The 20,472-nt window shown below is 46.7% G+C and overlaps 1 protein-coding gene across 3 annotated transcripts in view; it reads right to left on the reverse strand.

The window, feature by feature from the left end:
* The window catches only part of LOC142466794 (uncharacterized), a 116,597-nt gene that overhangs the window by 8,958 nt on the left and 87,167 nt on the right, over positions 1–20,472 (reverse strand). Inside the window, exon 3 of one of the 3 annotated variants that reach the window (XM_075572216.1) lies at positions 2,964–3,097. The exons of the other annotated variants lie outside the window; for them this stretch is intronic. The gene's annotated coding sequence lies outside the window, so the exon portion shown is untranslated. The remainder of the gene's footprint in view (positions 1–2,963; positions 3,098–20,472) is intronic. 3 annotated transcript variants of the gene reach the window in all.

The following is a 20,472-nucleotide window of genomic DNA, read 5'->3' on the forward strand; positions in this document are numbered from 1 at the left end:
CCAGGATGCCCGTACTCAACCCAAACATTAAGACTTGGAAAAAAATTAAAGATATTATAAAGGAATTTTCTTCAGTGGATATTTGGAGAGCACAACATCCGGGACAAAGGGACTACACCTTTAACTCGGCCCCTCACCAGACCTATTCTCGTATTGAGTACTTCCTTGCTACCAAGAACATCCTACAAGCAGCTGCTAACACTGACATAGGCACGATTACATGGTCCGATCACGCACCCATCTTTTTGAACCTCTCGACCCCATTTGTTAAAACGATTTCCTATAGCTGGAAACTAAATGACTCCCTACTTAACAATAAAGAGGTAGAAACGGAGATCAAAATAGCCATTAAGGATTACTTTAGACTGAACCTTGGCACGGTCGAGTCTCCAGCTATCCTGTGGGAAGCCCATAAGGCGGCAATTCGAGGTAGCCTTATCTCAATAGCATCCCACAGGAAGAAAGTCAAAATAAAACTAATCAAAGAGCTTACAGATAAAATTATAACATTTGAGCAGCAACATAAATCAAACAAACTGTGTGAAACGCGTTGCGAAAGCCCTACGGTGCAGCTAGAAGTCAGCCCACAGGTGTACCTACCCCCAGCTGTCCCATCAACAACCAGAGACCCTTCGGCACGCCGGAGTGAGTTTCTCTGGGGAACCGGCATTTGAGGCGGGCTACTATTCACGGGTCCTGCGAGAAGCCGCAACCCGGAAGTAAGAACTATATGGTGCTGAGCCAGGCAGCCCCAGTGCGCGGGTCTACCTTGTAAGCCTCTGCACCATCTCTTTATGCCCAGGACACCACCAGGACTGTTTCCTCTGCACCTGAATACTGGATGTACTTACCCTTATATGTAAGTTTTTATTGATACTACTACTAACATGTTTTAATTAAATCTTGACCCTCGGTGCGCTTTTGTGTTTCATTCCCTGGAATTGAAGGATATACGACTAGAAAATGTAGAAAAAGCTCTCAAATGGACAGGTCAGAGGTATTATGATAAGGGGAATAAAGCCAACAGACTTCTTGCTAGCAAGCTAACAGGCATACAAAAGAGATCAGAAATCACAGCGATCAAAAATAGGTCTGGTGAGATAACTTACAATGAAAAAAAAATAGCAGAAGAATTTACTAAATTTTACACTAAATTATATAACCTAAGAGCTCGTTCTGCTAACTCACACTCTGCCGATCAAGTGGCAATCATAGACTATCTAGACGATTGTGATTTACCCTCTCTAACAGAGGAGGAAAATGCCATCCTGAACGGAAAAATTACACTAGAGGAATTGACAGCGGCAGTGAAGGAGGCATCGAAAACATCTAAAGCGCCAGGCCCTGACGGCTTCACAAATTTCTACTATAAGAAGTTCCTACCTATATTATCAACCTACTTGTTAGACCTGTTCAACTCATTTATGGAAGGGAATCCAATCGCAGCAAATAAAGTATATCAATGTTTATTGTGTGTAATGCAATTTAAAAGATATACGAGGAGTTAAGATTAGAACTGTGCTGCTTGCTCAACTATGGTAGAATACAACTGAACTCCAATGTTAATTATCATGTGATATCAATTACATATAACTCACACGGCAATCTGGTTCAGTGTATCTAGCTACTGAATATAGAATAGTTTAGTAGCCTATTGATTCTATGTTATCATAGAGAGTGCAGTTGTAGCCTATTATATTAAATCTCTCAATGTTAGCTACTATATAAATTGAGAATCCAGCATATTGTACATGGAGTATGGATTCAGGTTGTTTTCTGCATACAGCATACCAAATTGCTCACTATAAATTGAAAACTGGTTGAAAATTCACACCTAATACTGCTGATGTACACACATAAGTATATGAAAATGGAGTATAGCGAGCTAATTAGACATAAAAGCCATGATTGCCATAGCACAGCTCTAACATCGCTGTATATTTTTACTCCTAACCTATATAATATATACAGACGTTGAGTAAGTGTGAGACAAAGGTTTGAACAACCTACAGTGTGTATGCTGTAATCAACTCAATTAATGGTGAGTGGTATGAGGATTGATCCTGTGTGAATTGTCCACCTTATAATACTCAATACCTTGAATTGGAAGTGAACTGGGGCGCTCCCTTTACACAATGCTTGAAACTGAAGAATAAGGTCAAAAATAAATATACATATACCACACTTCAAATGCTCAGTGTCTGCTGCTAAACCCCTGGAAAGGATCTTCTCACGATCCTCAAGAAAACATAGGTAGAAAGAGAGACAGAGGGGCGCAGACAAGGGTCAGAGTTAATATCAAGGAAGAAATGGTAAACCTTTGAAAAACTCTTTGAAAAAGTCCATCATTGGACGAAACGCGTCAGAGTGTACTGCTGCTGATGTTCACGGTTAGTCATCAATAAAGTTTTTTTACTTTTTTCAATGCGCTGGCTGTTGGAGTTGCTGTGACCGCGGTTTACCATTTCTTCCTTGTTTGACGTCACTTCCGGCTGGAACACGCCGACACCATGAGCAGCAAAGATAGAAGCTGCATACATTCCAGTGTCCTGACCAGATCGAAACGGAGTCTGTGAGTACTGACAGCTGAACGGCTTATCGCAGGACACGGGGTGGAGGTGGGGCTGACGGATACCGGACCAGTGACTTACCTTGAGGCGCCCCTCCAGGAGGTGCCTCTCTGTACTTCTACCGGGTAATTTTCCTAGCCCACCACCCTGATGTGATTCCGGATGGGCTTATACTGTATAGCCTTAGATTTATAATTTTTCATGTGTGGTGTCTTTCTCCATGACCTATGGACAGTATATATTGTAGCCTGGGTAGTAGCCTCGGTACATCTAGGGGTTAATCCCCATATCTCTTCAGAGTTAATATCAGACCAGTAGTTGAAAACACATACAATAGTAAACCAACGGTTAAGAGCACAGGGGTGATAAGAGTATAACGTAATATGTACTCACACGGGCCTGTGTGGTACTGGGTAGTACTATAGGTATCTTTATTTTCTTTCCTCCTTCTTGCTAGTCAGTCATGCTCCTTCTCCCTCTGTACATCATGGATGGGCCACTCAGGTCGCATGTAGTGGAAGACAGCGCTACACAGATGAATAAAAATATGTTTATTTGGCAAAGAATGTGAGACAACAATTCACTCACATGTAAAAAAACTGCTCAGGGACGCCGACGTCAACCTCCCGCTCTCCGATGCAGTGTGCTCCTGTTCGCCGCGTCCGGTCTACAGGACTGTTCACTGTCAGTGCAGGTGCCATCTACAGTGTCCTCGACCAGACACACAACTTCTGATCCAGGTCTCTACATACACAACGCATTTCGGATAATTGAATCCTTCGTCAGACGCTCCTCTGTCTCTTTTCTACCTCTTTTTTACTGTAGTCTGATGTTAATTTTAGATTTAAGTGGTTAAAATTCATTATTTTCACAAATTCACTAAACGATGATTCAGGACCATTCCAAATGAGTAGAATATCGTCAATGAATCTTAGCCATAATTCAATATGATCCATATATCTTTTCAACTCTTCGATGAACACATGTTGGTACTCCCAGGCCAGGTACAGATTAGCATATGTTGGGGCACAAGATGTGCCCGTTGCATAATTATGGCTAAGGACTAACTGTAATAACTCCATCAGAAATTAATTGTGTAATTGATATCCGCAATGTTTGGCAACAAAAAATGTTTGCAGGCTATTAGTCCGTTATGATGTATTATACTGGAGTACATGGATTCAACATCCAGTGTGGCTAGAAGTGTATTCTCATTGGTATGAATGCCATTTAATCTCAGGAGCGAATCCTTTGTATCCTTAATATATGATGGTAAAGAAATTACAAATGGATGTAATAATCTGTCTAGATAGATACTGCTTTTTTCCGTTAGATTATTATTCCCCAATACTATTGGTCGGCCAGGTGGTCTATGTTGGTCTTTGTGTATTTTTGGCAATGTGTAGAATGTTGCTGTTGTTGGCGATTTAACTGTCATAAATTCGAATTCTTTCTTGTCAAGTAGTTTTTTTTTATCAAGAGCTCCTTTCAACATTATATTTAATTTGCTCATGAATTTGATAGTCGGATCACGGTCCAAAATGTGGTAGCTATTTTTGTCTTTCAAAATGCCTTTGTTCTCTCTAACGTAATCATCAGTATTCATAACAGTATTCCCGCCTTAAACCTTTCTCACTTTCTGCCCTGCACCTCTGGAATGCCCTTCCCCTCAATACCCGACTAGCACCCTCTCTATCCACCTTTAAGACCCACCTTAAGACACACTTGCTTAAAGAAGCATATGAATAGCACTGTGGATATTCTAAACACGATACATAATGCTTGGCCCCCTGCAGACGCACTTACCAGAACTCCCTCCTACTGTCTCTGTACGTTCTCCCTACCTACCAATTAGACTGTAAGCTCCTCGGGGCAGGGACTCCTCTTCCGAAATGTTACTTTTATGTCTAAAGCACTTATTCCCATGATCTGTTATTTATATTATCTGTTATTTATTTGATTACCACATGTATTACTACTGTGAAGCGCTATGTACACTAATGGCGCTATATAAATAAAGACATACAATACAATACAATATGAGTAGCACCATGGCTAATACTATACACGATACATAAAGCTTGGCCCCCTGCAGACGCACTTACCTGAATGCCCTCCTACTGTCTCTGTATGTTCTCCCCACCAATTAGATTGTAAGCTCCCCGGAGCATGGACTCCTTCGAAAATTTACTTTTATGCCTGAAGCACTTATTCCCATGCTCTGTTATTTGTATTATTTGTTATTTTTATGATTGTCATGTGTAGTACTAATGTGAAGCGCTATGTACACTAATGGCGCTATATAAATAAAGACATACATAATGATGATATTCCTCCCTTTATCGGAGGGTTTTTATAATTATGTCCTGTTGCGACATCAGATCTTTTAAAGCAGTTGTTTCTTCCTTAGTGATGTTATTCATTTTGTGTTGATCTGGTTTGGTCTTCTCCAGATCACACGTGACAAGATCTGTGAATACTTCGACTTGTGGGCATATCATCATTAATGGTGTCAGTTTGCTTTTTGGCTTTAGATTTGTAAAAGGACCTTCTTGGTTACCCTAAGTAACATCATTGTCATCAAGGAGAGAGATATGAGGTTGCTTCTATGTATTTGATCCATTGCTGTTGATGAAGTAATATTGCTGAAATGAAGATACTGTTGATATATTACTGAAATGGACGGGGGTGGGGGGGTGTAAGGGAGTGAAATGGTTAACTCCCTTTCCAGTCTGCACTGGTGTCGGGTTTCGTGCAAGGGGTGTGTGAAACCCCTTTTTTGCCTGCCAACCGTGAGGAACCCACAGCCTCACCCAGCAGAAGCCTGCAGAAAGAAGGGCAAAAAGACTTCCTGGGACCAGCAGGACCTCAAAGCCTACGCTGGAGAAATTGGAGACGCAGAATCAGCATGTCAGATAAGACTTTCAATATTGTTCCCTGTCTTACTAATATAGTGGTTATAAGTTTGCACTGTAACTGGCTTACCCAGTCAGTCAGATAGAAAGGGTGGAGAAACGTTTATTTAGTTTACCTAATGGGAATAAGATTTTATTTTATGATTTTGTGTTTTGCCTTAAAAGAGACAGTGTCCCCAATGTTTTGGTTGCTGTTTTGTGGTTAATAAAACCAATCCAGTTAAGCGTCTGTGCGTCTATCTGCCCTCACCTACAGGGCGCTCCGTCACAGGGGGTCTCTGGAGAAGGATTGAAAGAGATGTTTTGTTTCCATTTTGTCTCCTGTTTTTAGTATCCATTTCGTGTGTAAGAATGGGGAGTGAGTGTTTTTGCTTTTGGCAGATTTATGACTGTGCCTGTAGTCTACACCCACATTCATAGAGTAAGGTGGTACCTTGTTCCTATTCAGAGCTGTTTCAATCTAGTTTTAACCAGGTTTTTATGACCTGTAAAATGATTGGTTTAAGAATTAAGGAATGGTTAGTATAATCTGCCTCGTAACACATTTTAGACAAAGGAAATGAAATGAATAAAAAAGCCTGCTTGGACACTCCCTGGCAGAGAATCTTATAGACTTTTGAATGTGTATGAGCATACTCTGTGCTCTATGTACAGACAATAAAGTACTTATTATCAACAAACCCCGTTTGTGTTTTTGCAAACATTGACAGTTTGGCGATGAGGATGGGATTTCCAAAATCTCGGACACTTGGACAAGAGGAGACGGACGGCTTTCACTGGGACACTCAACTCCATGGACAAAGTAAGCACCTGTTAATGCCTTTAGTTTAAGGAGTTGAGTGTTTCATAAAGCCATGATGTCTCTGAAGTATTGTCTGGGTGGCTGAATTCCGATAATGAGTACGTTATTGTAAGAAATAAATTGATAAAACTGTGTGCTTAGTGGAGTCATTGTGAGGTAACTTAAAAATCTATAGTTGTTACAAAACTGTGTGGTTCTGTGTGAGGTCTGTGTGAGATAACATAAATCTGCAGTAGTTATAATCTGTGTGGTCTCAGTGGTCTTGGTGGTAGAAGAATTCTGTTGAGGAAAAGGAGGGTGCCAGGAAAAAAAATCAACTCCAAGTTATATTAATTGCAAGGAAAATGAGGGACTAAACCTAAAAACCAATGTAGCTCTCTCTCTGTAGCCCACAGCTGCAGAAGCAGCCCCCACCCCTCCCTTCTTCACAGAAATGTACACAGGAGTGTGTACACGGCACAGTTCAGCAAGAATGTAGGAAAACACTGCACTACTGTTTAGTTTGGATTTTTTGGTATCATGCAAAGTTTTAAAAGTAAAAGTAATTTTAGATAAAAAATTAGACAAAAGAAAGTCTGATCCAATAATGGTAGGAAAGAGTTCAAAGCAGAGAGAGGTTGTGTAAAAGAGATATAAGGAATTAGAAATAATAATTAAAACAATAAGATTTTGTTTTATAGAAAAAGTTGCAGAGATGTAATTTGTTTTTTTAGTTATCATGGTTTCTCTGTTCAAACTTATAATAGGAAGCTAACTGTACTTTTTCAGAACACATGCAGAACTGAGGAAGCAAAGAGAAAACAAATCAGAAAGACAAAGTGGAAAAAAAGTGTTAAATTGGTGTAAGTGCAGACAGAGTTTTATTTACAGGATAAAACTGAGGCTTAGAATAGATCACAGGATAGGTATCAAGGAAGGAAAAGAAAGTGTTATAAGTGTGTTAGAAAGTCAGGATATTTTGTCAGAAATTGCAAAGCTCTTAAAAGAGATGCAGGCATTGGCTGGAAAAAGGCATAGAGTAAATAAGTAGAAAATACAATTTTCCCAATCTAAAGTTAAGATATGCAACCCAAATTCCTAATGCCAGATTAACCACGTATGAGTGCATACTGACTGGCACTAAAAATGTCACAGTCCATCGGTGCCCTCATTGTTCTCAACAGATTTTTTTGCCTAAAACGCGATAGTCCAACATGTGGATTCCAAAGAGGGGTCTTCCCCGCCTGGATTGAGAAGCTCAGGGAGTCTCATGTATTGCAAATCTGAGCAGCGAACACACTCCTAGGTACAGGTTCAAGGTAGGGAAAATTATTTTTTTTCCCCCAAAATGTTTTATTAGATTCTCAGGTATAAATATGGTAAAAGGGTTGATTGTTTGAGTAATCCCTGTGTGTCTGTGGTAATATCCTTCCCCCTTCTCCACAGCAATAAGTGGCCGAGTCAGGTTTTGATATAGAAGCAGTCTAGGCGCTGGCAATTTATTGTTGTGTCCTTGACAAGAGCTGTAAAAACGGACCTGAAAATGCAAATGAATTGCACCTGAGTAAATCCTGTGTGTAAGTTTTGTGTGAGAGTTGAATAATGGGGGTGCCGGCTTATTATATGTATACAAAATTACAATCCAGGAACTTGCAAGTGCTTACAAAAATAAGAATGTTATTAATTGCACTCGATGAAGTTTAATTAAAAAAAAGGTGTACATCAATTACAATACAAAGTGATCAACTCTGGACAAAGGAGAGTTTGAGAGTCTGCGGAAAGAGACAGGAGGAAAAGGATGGGAATATACGGGAAGATCATTTGATCTTTACCATTTTTATAATCAGCCCCAGTTAATGGCAAAAATGTAAGAGTTCACTGGCCAGACGGTGAACTTCTTAAAAAAACCCAGAAGATATTATTTTTCCTCTGCTCAAGCTCAGATAGCCACCCTTCTCCAGCTTAAAGAATGTGCAGATGTTCCAGATATGAAAGTAGTTTCAAATTAGGTTTAAAAGTAGGTTAGTTATGAGAATAAGAAAAGAGAATGGAATTTTTATTAATTTAGTTTACAGGATCAAACTATTGTGTTTTTTTTTATTATTAGGATAAGTGAGAAATATGTTTTTTGCTATTTTTGTAAAGTTTGTTGGCTGTGTATTTGCCATGGAAATTTTAGCCTGCATCAGGCTGTGGGAGAAGATCCATTTTTTTAAACTCTGAGTTGCTCAATACAAGTAGGTCAAATGTTTGGGGGGGGGGAGGAGGGTTGAGGGGAAGTAGGGGAGGAGGAGGGGGGGAAGGGGAGGAGGAGGGGGGGAAGGGGAGAAAAAGGGGGGGAAAGGGGAGCGGAGGGGGGAAAAGGGGAGCGGAGGGGGGGAAAAGGGGAGCGGAGGGGGGGAAAAGGGGAGCGGAGGGGGGGAAAAGGGGAGCGAAGGGGGGAAAAGGGGAGCGAAGGGGGGAAAAGGGGAGCGGAGGGGGGAAAAGGGGAGCGGAGGGGGGTGGGAGGGAGAAGGAGGTGGGAGGGGGGTGGGAGGGGAGGAGGGGGGTGGGAGGGGGGTGGGAGGGGAGGAGGGGGGTGGGAGGGGGAGGGAAAGGGGAGGAGGGGGGAGCGAAAGGGGGGGAGGGGGGAGGGAAAGGGGAGGAGGGGGAGGGGAGGAGGAAGGAGGGGGAGGACGGGTGGAGGGGAGGAGGGGGGGAGGGAAAGGGGAGGAGGGGGAGGGGAGGAGGGGGGGGGGAGGGGAGGAGGGGAGAAGGGGAGGAGGGGTGGAAAAGGGGGGAGGAGGGGAGCGGAGGGGGGGGGGAAAGGGGAGCGGAGGGGGGAAAAGGGGAGCGGAGGGGGGAAAAGGGGAGCGGAGGGGGGAAAAGGGGAGCGGAGGGGGGAAAAGGGGAGCGGAGGGGGGAAAAGGGGAGCGGAGGGGGGAAAAGGGGAACGGAGGGGGGAAAAGGGGAGCGGAGGGGGGAAAAGGGGAGCGGAGAGGGGGGAGGAAAAGGGGAGCGGTGGGGGGGGAGGAAAAGGGGAGCGGAGGGGGGGAAGGGGAGCGGAGGGGGGGGGAAAGGGGAGCGGAGGGGGGGAGGAAAAGGGGAGAGGAGGGGGGGAAGGGGAGCGGAGGGGGGGAGAAGGGGAGCGGAGGGGGGGAAGGGGAGCAGAGGGGGGAAGGGGAGCAGAGGGGGGGGGAAAGGGGAGCAGAGGGGGGGGGAAAGGGGAGCGGAGGGAGGGGGAAAGGGGAGCGGAGGGGGGGGGAAAGGGGAGCGGAGGGGGGGAAAGGGGAGCGGAGGGGGGGAAAGGGGAGCGGAAGGGGGGAAAGGGGAGCGGAAGGGGGGAAAGGGGAGCGGAGGAGGGGAAGGGGAGCGGAGGGGGGGGAGGGGAGCGGAGGGAGGGAAGGGGAGCAGAGGGAGGGAAGCGGAGGGAGGGGAGCAGGAAGGGAAGCGGAGGGGGGGGAAGGGGAGCGGAGGGGGGGAAGGGGAGCGGAGGGGGGGAAGTGGAGCGGAGGGGGGAAAAGGGGAGTGGAGGGGGAAAAAGGGGAGCGGAAAAGGGGGGAGGAAAAGGGGAGCGATGGGGGGGAGGAAAAGGGGAGCGGAGGGGGGGAAGGGGAGCGGAGGGGGGGAAGGAAAAGGGGAGCGGAGGGGGGGAAGGGGAGCGGAGGGGGGGGAGAAGGGGAGCGGAGGGGGGGAAGGGGAGCAGAGGGGTGGGAAAGGGGAGCGGAGGGGGGGGGAAAGGGGAGCGGAGGGGGGGAAAGGGGAGCGGAGGTGGGGAAAGGAGCGGAAGGGGGGAAAGGGGAGCGGAGAGGGGGGGAAGGGGAGCGGAGGGGGGGAAGGGGAGTGGAGGGAGGGAAGGGGAGCAGAGGGAGGGAAGCGGAGGGAGGGAAGGGGAGTGGAAAGGGGAGCGGAGGGGGGGGAAGGGGAGCGGAGGGGGGGAAGTGGAGCGGAGGGGGGGGAAAGGGGAGCGGAGGGGGGGGAAAGGGGAGCGGAGGGGGGGAAAGGGGAGCGGAGGGGGGGAAAGGGGAGCGGAGGTGGGGAAAGGGGAGCGGAAGGGGGGAAAGGGGAGCGGAGAGGGGGGAAGGGGAGCGGAGGGGGGGGAAGGGGAGCGGAGGGAGGGAAGGGGAGCAGAGGGAGGGAAGCGGAGGGAGGGAAGGGGAGTGGGAAGGGGAGCGGAGGGGGGGGAATGGGAGCGGAGGGGGGAAGTGGAGCGGAGGGGGGGAAAGGGGAGCGGAGGGGGGGGAAAGGGGAGCGGAGGGGGGGAAAGGGGAGCGGGGGGGAAGGAGAGCGGAGGGGAAAGGGGAGCGGGGGGGAAAGGGGAGTGGAGGGGGGGAAGGGGAGCGGAGGGGGGGATAGGGGAGCGAAGGGGGGGGAAGAGGAGTGGGGGGGAAGAGGAGTGGAGGGGAAGAGGAGTGGAGGGGAAGGGGAGCGGAGGGGAAGGGGAGCGGAGGGGAGCGGAGGGGGGGAAAGGGGAGCGGAGGGGGGAAAGGGGAGCGGAGGGGGGGGGAAAGCAGAGCGGAGGGGTGGTGGTTGGGGGGGGTTAATGTTGGGATCACACAGCGCTGTTGCCTGGTGGGGGGGGTGGTGGTGGTGGGGGGTTAATGTTGGGATCACAGAGCACTGTTGCCTCGGTGGGGGGGTTGGGGGGGTTAATGTTGGGATCACACAGCGCTGTTGCCTGGGGGGGGTGGTGGGGGGGGTTAATGTTGGGATCACAGAGCGCTGTTGCCTGGGGGGGGTGGTGGGGGGGGGTTAATGTTGGGATCACACAGCGCTGTTGCCTGGGGCGGTGGTGGTGGGGGGGGTTAATGTTGGGATCACAGAGCGCTGTTGCCTGGGGGGGGGGTTAATGTTGGGATCACACAGCGCTGTTGCCTGGGGGGGGGGTTAATGTTGGGATCACAGAGCGCTGTTGCCTCGGGGGGGGGTTAATGTTGGGATCACACAGCGCTGTTGCCTGGGGGGAGGGTGGTGGGTGGGGTTAATGTTGGGATCACAGAGCACTGTTGCCTCGGGGGGGGGGTTGGGGGGGGTTAATGTTGGGATGACAAAGCGCTGTTGCCTCGGGAGGGGGGGTTATACCCCTCTCCCCACATGCCCCCCCCTCCGCACATGCCCCCCCCTTCCCGGCGCTCCAAGTCATCCCCTATCCGGCGGGGGAACAGGCAGTGGCCAGGCAGGCTGCCTCGCGGCACCAAGTGGCTAAGATGGCGGCGGCCGGAAGTAGAGGTAGGGGGGGGTGTCAGTGGCGCGGAGTTGCGCTGGCCCCGATCACGGTGGCTGCCTCCCTGGCACTGGCCGCCGCCACTGCTCCCTGCACCTCACAGACCTCAGCTGCGGCCACGTGCAGTGTCCGTTGGTGATGTGAGTATCACACAGCGCTGTTGCCGGGGGGGGTGGGGGTGGGTGGGGTGTGGGGGGCGGGATTAGACAGCACTGCTGCCTCGGGGGGGGGGGTGTGCGGTGTCCACTGGAGTGCGGTGAGGTGAAGGGGAGGTGAGTTGGCAGTGTAGGCCGTAAGAGGCGGTGTGAGCGTGCGGTGTGTGTGGTGTTGTGTGAGGGTGTGGAATGTTGCAGTGCTGAAAGCAATAAGACTGGTACCTGATTGTGCAGTTCTGTCGTGGTAGCAGGAGGTCAGGGTTTTCTGGATTGAGAGCAGTGAGGGTTAGGTGCAAATCTCAGGGTTAGGTGCAAATCTCTCAGAGCAGTGAGGGTTAGGTGCTGGCAAGCGTTCCCAAAGCTCAGTGAGTGAGTGGTGGGAGAGTGTGTCAGTGGTGTAGGTCAGTGAGGGGTGGGACAGTGTGGTAGTGGTGTTGGCCGCAGACCAATGAGAGTTGTGCGGGGGCCGACCGCAGACCAATGAGAGGTGTGCGGGGGCGGGGGCGGGCATGGCCTGAGGCGGAGTGACAGGCCAAAGGTGCAATCAGATGCAGACAGGCATACAGTGCTTTCACTAATATATAATAAGATATTATATATATATATATTTATATATATATATATATATATATATATATATATATATATATATATATATAAAAGTGACACTGTGTGCTCATTTGCATGTCATTTCCCAGAATCCCTTGCTGCAGTGGAAGTGCTGTTCTGGGTGATAATGGGGAAAGGCGGGGTTGCAGACCTGCCTAAGACATGCAGATGAGCATACAGCTATATTTGCATATATATATATATATATATATATATATATATATATATATATATACATGTAGAGGTATCAGTACCGTGTTAGCCGAGCTTCAATAATCAAAAAATAAATAGATGATACCGTTCTGTGGCTAACGAAATGCTTTTATTTGTGCGAGCTTTCGAGATACACTGATCTCTTCTTCCGGCGATGTTACAATGAATGAAGCAAGGATAACTTAAAAACAGTGTCTATTGGAATGTTATCTGTGCTTCTCCTTCCCCCGGTGTGGATGTGTTTTATGGCTAGAGGTGTCAAAGGGTAACTGAAAGCAAGTGAAGAAAGAGTGTGTATGTGTATCAGTGTGAATAAAAATGAATGGAGAGCCCACAGTATAAACTGTGCTCTACACAAGGTGTGTGTGGAGTGAGAGGGATATAAATGGTGTGGGTGGGTGTGGAAATGTGAGAGTTTGTAGCACAACTAAAAGTGTGTGTGGATACTATGTGTTCCCTATTGGTGTATATGGATGGAAAAATAAGGAGTATTAGTATGTGTGAGAGACAGCTGTGTGTGCATACATATAGCACAGTATGTACAGACATGGCCTTTAGCGCTCATGGGAAGAGAGTTCGCTAGTGTCAGTAATGACTCATAAAATTTCGATCTCTGTTTAGGCCACTGCTAAGTGTCCCGAACAGTTGCATAAATTTGTATTCATGCAACCGTCTCTCTTTCGGGGTTTTAAGATTACCTTTGAGTATGGCAACCCTCAGATCGTTCATCTTATGGCCAGAGTCAGAGAAATGTTCGCCAACAGGACTGTCTCTTGTTCCGCGTGTGATGCTGTGGCGATGCAGGTTCATTCTCTTGTTTAGCCCCTGTCCTGTCTCACCTATGTAGTAGCAGCCCCCTGGGCATTTCATGCACATGATGAGGTACACGACATTGCTGGAGGAACAGGTGAACCCTCCTCTGATTTTGTATTCCCGATTCTTGTGTGGTATTTGTATTGTGTCCGCTGTGTAGAGCATTGCGCAGGTTTTGCATCTTGGGTCCTGGCATGGTTTTGTCCCGCATTCAGTTGTACTGCTGAATACTTTACTCCTCACCATAATATTCTTGAGATTATGGGGTTGTCTGTATGATAATAAGGGTGCTTCAGGGAAGACCTGTTGCAGTCTTGTATCTTCCTGGAGGATGGGTTGTAGTTTCCTGGCGATCTTGCGTAGGTCTCCTAGGTGTGGGTTATATGTGACCACCAAAGGAACCCTGTCGCTTGTCTCCTTCTGTTTGTATTCAAGGAGATCACTTCTTGGTATTCTGGTGGCTTTGTGAATTTGCTGGTCTACAATTCTGTGGTTATATCCACGGTTTATAAAGTCTGATCTCAAGGCTTTAATCCGCTGGTCTCTGTCTGCTGTGTCGGAGCATATCCGGTTGTATCGTATGGCTTGACTGTAGATGGTTGCATGTTTGGTGTGTGTCGGGTGGAAGCTGTTGTCCCTCAAATAGCTGGCTCTGTCTGTAGGTTTGCGGTATACAGAAGTCTGTAGTTGGTTGTTCTTTATAGTAATGGTGGTGTCTAGAAAATGTACTTCATCCAGGGAATGGGTGAGTTTGAGGTTGATGGTCGGGTGGAAAGTATTGAAGTTGTCATAGAACTGTAGGAGGTCCTGTTCGCCAGAGGTCCAAATCAGGAGGATGTCATATATATATATATATATATATATATCAAAGACCCTATTTCCCAGAATTTGTTGTATAATTAAGCTAATTGGTGGGAATCACGGGGGGCTACTCATAATGATATACAGTATGTTTGGACAGGACTCAATAGTCTCCTGGGTCTTGCTATTGTTTTGAATGTTATATACTGTTCACATAGCATATTGGTTATATGTGAACAGAGAGAGGATAATTAATATTGTTTCGCCCCAGGACTTGCTAGGGCAGCAACTGACTTATGTGAACCAATGTGCAATCTGCAAACAATATAAAAGAGGCAAAGCTTTCAAGCTGATACATTATTTTTTGCCATGAGGCCTTTTTGGTAAACTACAGATTGATTTTATTGAGTTATCCAGGTGTTTGTATTTTTAATATGTATTGGTTATGATACTGTATGTATTTTTTAGGATGAGTTAAGATCTACCCTTGTCTATATGCGAATGCTAAGACAGTGGTAAAGAAATTGTTACAGGAATTTATTCGTAGGTATAGATAATATATTATTTACTCAGACATAAATTATCTCCTTATGAGACACTTACGGGAAATATCAGTAGTTCAAAGGAACTAATTATTAAAGACCATGTTATTTGAAATGAAACAATTGGTAAGTACTGTATGCAACTAATAAAAATATTTGCAGTCTCTCTATACTCAGGTTAAAGTTACAGGTCAAAGTTGTACAGTTAATATTGAAGAACCTGAAAGCGTACCTACTCGAGCATGGAGACTGGGTGATGGTTAAATCGTTTAAAAGAAAACACGCATTACAGCCCAGCTGGAAGGGCCTGTACCGAGTATTGTTTACAACAGATACAGTTGTCAAGGCTGCGGAGTTCACCTTGTGGTTCTATTTGACTCATTGTAAAGTGGTCTCACCCATCAAAGACATTTACACAAGTTTTTAAAGAACTAAGAGACACTTATACAAGTATTATTCTTGAAGAATCAAAAGAATAAGGACTTTAAATCTTCATATATTTATTATATCTGAATTATAATAATAATAATAATAATAATAGCATGTTCTTGTATAGCTGTAGAGGGAGAGGGGGTTGGACCGGTATAAGGGGTTGCACCCCATATGGCCACCCCCTGACCTCACCAGGAAGGCAAGGGGTTAACTGGACTGCGGTCCAGGAATGTAGTTTACACCTTGTCATATCAGGAAAATGTATGTTCCCCTGTTCCCATGTTTCATTATAATCTTGTATTTTAATGTTTTAAAGTGCATTTGTGTATCTCCAGTTCTGGAGGTCGCAGAGAGTTGATATTTAGCCAATATGTGGAGTCACTGTAGGCATTAAGAACTGGCAAATTTCGACCCACTGAGCCCACCAGAATGGAACTTATTAATATGTGTAGATATTAAAGTGTATATGTATGGTATTTTGGATCTGCTCTGAAAAATGCAGACTAATATGCTAATAGGTCATGAAGGGCAGCCGGCTGATTGAGCCTAAGCACTGTGATCAAAAGTTAAACTGCCCTGATTGTTTACACTAAGTACTAATCAACAGACCAGACTCTGCCACTCTAATTGTTACCTGATGGCGGAGAATCATCAAACTGGAGTGGTTTGTAAGTGTTATGTCTACACCTACAAACAATGCAGATACTTCATTTGGTAAACTGGTCGTCGCCCAGTTAGAGTCCCAGTACGGGGCTACCCATAGAGTCCCAGTACACATGGGCTAATTAGTTGGGGGGCATGGGTTAATCTGTGTCTCCACGTTAGGGATTGGATACAGATAATTGTTCACCAATAGTCTGTATTCAATGTTAAGAATAGGGTTACACAGGTATATAAACTGTGTCAACCCTACAGTTTTTAGTTGGGCTTCTGATTCCACCTGGAATGTCACTGGATTGCTGGAGAATTGCTAGCTGATACTTCTCCATCCCCCAACCCTATGTAAGTGTTACCTTCTTGTCTGTTAATTGTACTATATTGCTGTGTTCACCTTATTTAAGGAATAAATTATATTTTATTATATCTAAGCCTCGTTCAGTTCAACCCAGATATTTGGTGTTCATTATATCTTGTCATAAGTTACAGTGACAATAGCGCTGCTAATTGTACGTAGCGCTTTACAGAGACATTTTGCAGGCACAGGTCCCTGCCCCGTAGAGCTTACAATCTATGTTTTTTTGGTGCCTGAGGCACAGGGAGATAAAGTGACTTGCCCAAGGTCACAAGGAGCTGACACCGGGAATTGAACCAGGCTCCCCTGCAGCAATCTCAGTGTCAGTCAGTGTCCTTACTCACTGAGCCACTCCTTCTCCCACTTATTATATACTAACTGTAACAGGGGACTTATCCCTGTTCAGTAATGTGCCTTTAATCTAGCAGTGTGGTAGTTAATTACTAAACACCACCTGCCTGATTAGATTGTTTACAAAAAGCCTGCCTTTGAGACAGGAAGTAACTCTCTCCTTAGCTCTGACTGAGAGCTGACCGGTTGTGACGATAGCTTCCACAGGCTTATTAATATTACACAAAAATAATTGGGTTTGAACTGAACGAGGCTTAAGATATAATAAATTGTATTTATTCCTTAGAATAAAGGTGAACACAACAGATAATACAGTAACAAACAAGAAGTACACTTACTTAAGGGTTGGGGAATGAGAAGTATGATGTAGCATTTCTTTCAGCAGTGAGGAAATCATTCAGGTGATATCAGGTAACCATATCAGCAAACGAAGACAAAGGATATATGGGTGGACAGCCGTTTATAAACCATTCTCCTTCTATTCTTAACCTTAAGCACAGGGGATTGGTTTACAATTACCTCCAGCCACTCACTAACGTGGGAAAGCATTCTGACCCATGCCCCCCTGCTAGTTGGCACATGGGCAGTAGAACTCTGGGGGTCTCATTTCTGAAGCCCCACATTTACGTCAGGAATGCCAGAAAGTCTACTATTTGGAGTTCTGGCAGGAAAACCTTTGTTGAAAGGTGTTAACTGGAACACTTAAGACCTGCCCTGGTTTGGGCTTCGGATAAACAGTGAGGGTGATAAAACTCTTTGAACAGCACTTAAATCCTAGACATAGCGGCGTCCCCAGGGCCATCTGCTACCTTATGGCCCAAAAGAATTTCCTTTTGAACTTATCCCTACCTTAGGATACACTATTAAGCATAAAACATAAACGTATTAAAATATCCGGTTCCGTTAGGTTTAGCAGGTCCAAACTTCCCAGTTCGCATTGCCAGAACTGGGACACCATATGGTCAAAAAAGCGACTTGCTACGACCTAAGAAACCGGAGTTACACAAATGCACATTAAATCATTTTAATACAAAAATCTCCATTGAAAAAGAAATCTCAGCTTTTCACTAAATCCCCATTGAAAACAACGGACAGCTCCGCCATAGACTTTCAATGGTAAATCGCCGCCATTGAAGTCAATGGGGATTTTCTGCCATTGAAGTCTATGGGAAAAGTCCCGAACTTCAAGGGGGTCCATACTCCGTCGGGTTGGTCCAAGCGGGTCAAGGATGGTTCTGCAGCGATGCCGGAGCAGTGGCTACAGATACCCCAAACCCTGATCCGCTGGACCCTCCGGAACCGGAGATATGGATTCCTAACATTCAGCATTTCTCACTTAGTCATTTTTCTGAGCCGTTTCTGCCGCCGCCGGCAAAGCCTATGGCGCGACCCGCTCTATCTGGTTCGACCCTTATGGGGGGTCCAGGATTCTGGGACCCGGTGGTGGTCGGGTGGGGGGACGCTTAGGAACTAGGGGCAAAAAGAATTTTATCCCTAGGTGCCCTAAAACAGTTTATTTCCCCGCTAATTGACGTTGAACTTGACCCAGTGATTTTAGCTCTTTTGAAAGACATTGTATCCGCTTTGCGGTTTGCGGTCTGGACGGCAGCCAACTAGGTTACCTCGAGGCATCTCCATTGAAGTCAATGAGCCCATTGACTTTCAATGGGAAACCGCCGCTCTCCCTCTCGGACGCCACCTGCTGGTCACTACAGGAAACAGGACGAAAACAGCACAAATTCCTATTGAAATGCATTGAGCCCTAATGGCGGCCAATGGGGACCTGCAAAATGGTGCCTGAAAAGGCGGGAAAACTACACAAAGAGCTATAATCATTAAAGAATTATTAACCCTTGTGCTCCCGGATGGATTCTAGTGTGTGTGTGATGCAAACACTGAGTAACCAGACATTACAATGGAACAGGGGAAATACATTTACATGTCATAACAAGGGTTACATCACATTTCTGGACCTCAGCCCAGTTAACCCCTTGTCTCCCTGGTGCGGTCAGGGTGGCCAAATGGGGTGCAACCCCTTTAATACCGGGCCACCCCTCTCTCTCCCTCTACACCTCCCCTTCTTAATGCGTGTCCTGTGGCCCACTGGCCCTGACGGGGAGTGGGGCACTGCTGGCACCATTAATGAATTCAGTCTCAGAGGGATAGTCCTGGCGTGAAAGCCCATCAGCATTGCTGTTTTCACTGCCCTTTTTGTGCTGAATGGTGAATTCAAATTCTTGCAAAGCCAAGCTCCATCTCAGCAGTTTGGCATTTTCCCCTGATACCCTCTGTAGCCAGCTCAGGGGATTGTGGTCGGTAATGACCGTGAAAGCCCTCCCATAGACATAGGGCTGGAGCTTTTTGAGTGCCCACACAATGGCCAAGCACTCCTTTTCAATGGTGGCATATGCCACCTCCCTGGGGAGCAGTTTGCGACTGAGATACACCACAGGGTGCTCTTTGCCGTCGTCCCCCACCTGGCTCAACACAGCCCCCACACCAAAGTCAGAGGCATCAGTCTGAATAAGAAAATGCTTGGTATAATCTGGGGCAGCCAGGATGGGGGCCTCAGCAAGCGCAGCTTTCAGTGCCTGGAAAGCAGTTTCACAGGCAGGAGACCAGGTAACAAGCACAGGCAGTTGCTTCTTAGTCAGATCAGTCAGGGGTTTGGCCACGGCGCTGTACTGTGGGACAAATTTCCTGTAGTACCCTGCGGTGCCCAAAAAGGCCATGACCTGTTTCTTGGTTTTTGGAACAGGCCACTGAACTATGGCTTCTACCTTGGCTGGCTCTGGCTTGAGATGCCCTCCACCCACCCTGTGCCCTAAGTACAGGACTTCTGCCATCCCTACCATACACTTAGTGGGTTTTAAGGTAAGCCCAGCCTCCCTGATTCTATCCAGCACCGCAGCTACATGTCCTATGTGGGATTCCCAGGAATTACTAAAGACAGCAATGTCATCTAAGTAAGCCCTGGCATAGCTCTGCATCCCTTCCAGTAACCTATTGACCAGGCGTTGGAAGGTAGCCGGGGCATTCTTCATCCCAAATGGCATCACCAAAAACTCATAGAGGCCACTTGGAGTGATGAATGCTGACTTCTCCCTAGCCTCCAGGGTCAGGGGAATCTGCCAGTAGCCTTTGCTCAGATCCATGGTGGTCAGATACTTTGCCCCCGCGAGTTCATCTAGTAACTCATCCATGCGGGGCATGGGGTAAGCATCTGACACCGTCCCAGCGTTGAGCAACCGGTAGTCCACACAAAACCGGGTGGTTTTGTCCTTCTTAGGCACTAGGACTACTGGACTTGCCCAAGGGCTCTGGGACGGAGTAATTACCCCTAGGGTCAGCATCTCCTCAATCTCTCTCTCCATACTTGTCTTGACCTCTGCTGACACTCTATAAGCGTGCTTATGCAGAGGCTGCAGGTCCCCTGTGTGTACTGGGTGTTTGGTGAGATGTGTGGTCCCTGGCATGTCAGTGAAGAGGGCGCTATACTGAGCTAGCATGTCCCTGGCTTCTCCCTTCTGCCTAGCACTCAACTGTGCCCCGATCTCTACCTGCTCAACAGTGTTTCCTTGCTTTGCCTCCCCTAGGAGATCAGGCAGAGCATTGCTCGCCGGATCCTCCAGCAGTGGGCTACAAATGGCCATTACTGCTCCCATACTCGGTGCTCGGTATTCCTTTAACATATTAATGTGATATGTCTTGTGCCTCTCAGGCGCTACCTGTACAACATAGTTGCACTCATTCACCTTTCGGATGACCGAATACGGTCCCGACCAGGCAGCCATTAACTTGTTCTCCCGAGTGGGTTTGAGAACAAGCACCTGCTGTCCTGGGATGAACTCTCTGCTACGGGCCTGCTGGTCATACCATTGCTTCTGCTTGGTCTGAGCAGCCCTGAGGTGGTCCTGGGCCACCCCCATAAGCATCTATTCGTAGGTATAGATAATATATTATTTACTCAGACATAAATTATCTCCTTATGAGACACTTACGGGAAATATCAGTAGTTCAAAGGAACTAATTATTAAAGACCATGTTATTTGAAATGAAACAATTGGTAAGTACT

The sequence above is a fragment of the Ascaphus truei genome, chromosome 15 (genome assembly GCF_040206685.1).
Source record: "Ascaphus truei isolate aAscTru1 chromosome 15, aAscTru1.hap1, whole genome shotgun sequence".
NCBI classification, from domain to species: Eukaryota; Metazoa; Chordata; class Amphibia; order Anura; family Ascaphidae; genus Ascaphus; species Ascaphus truei.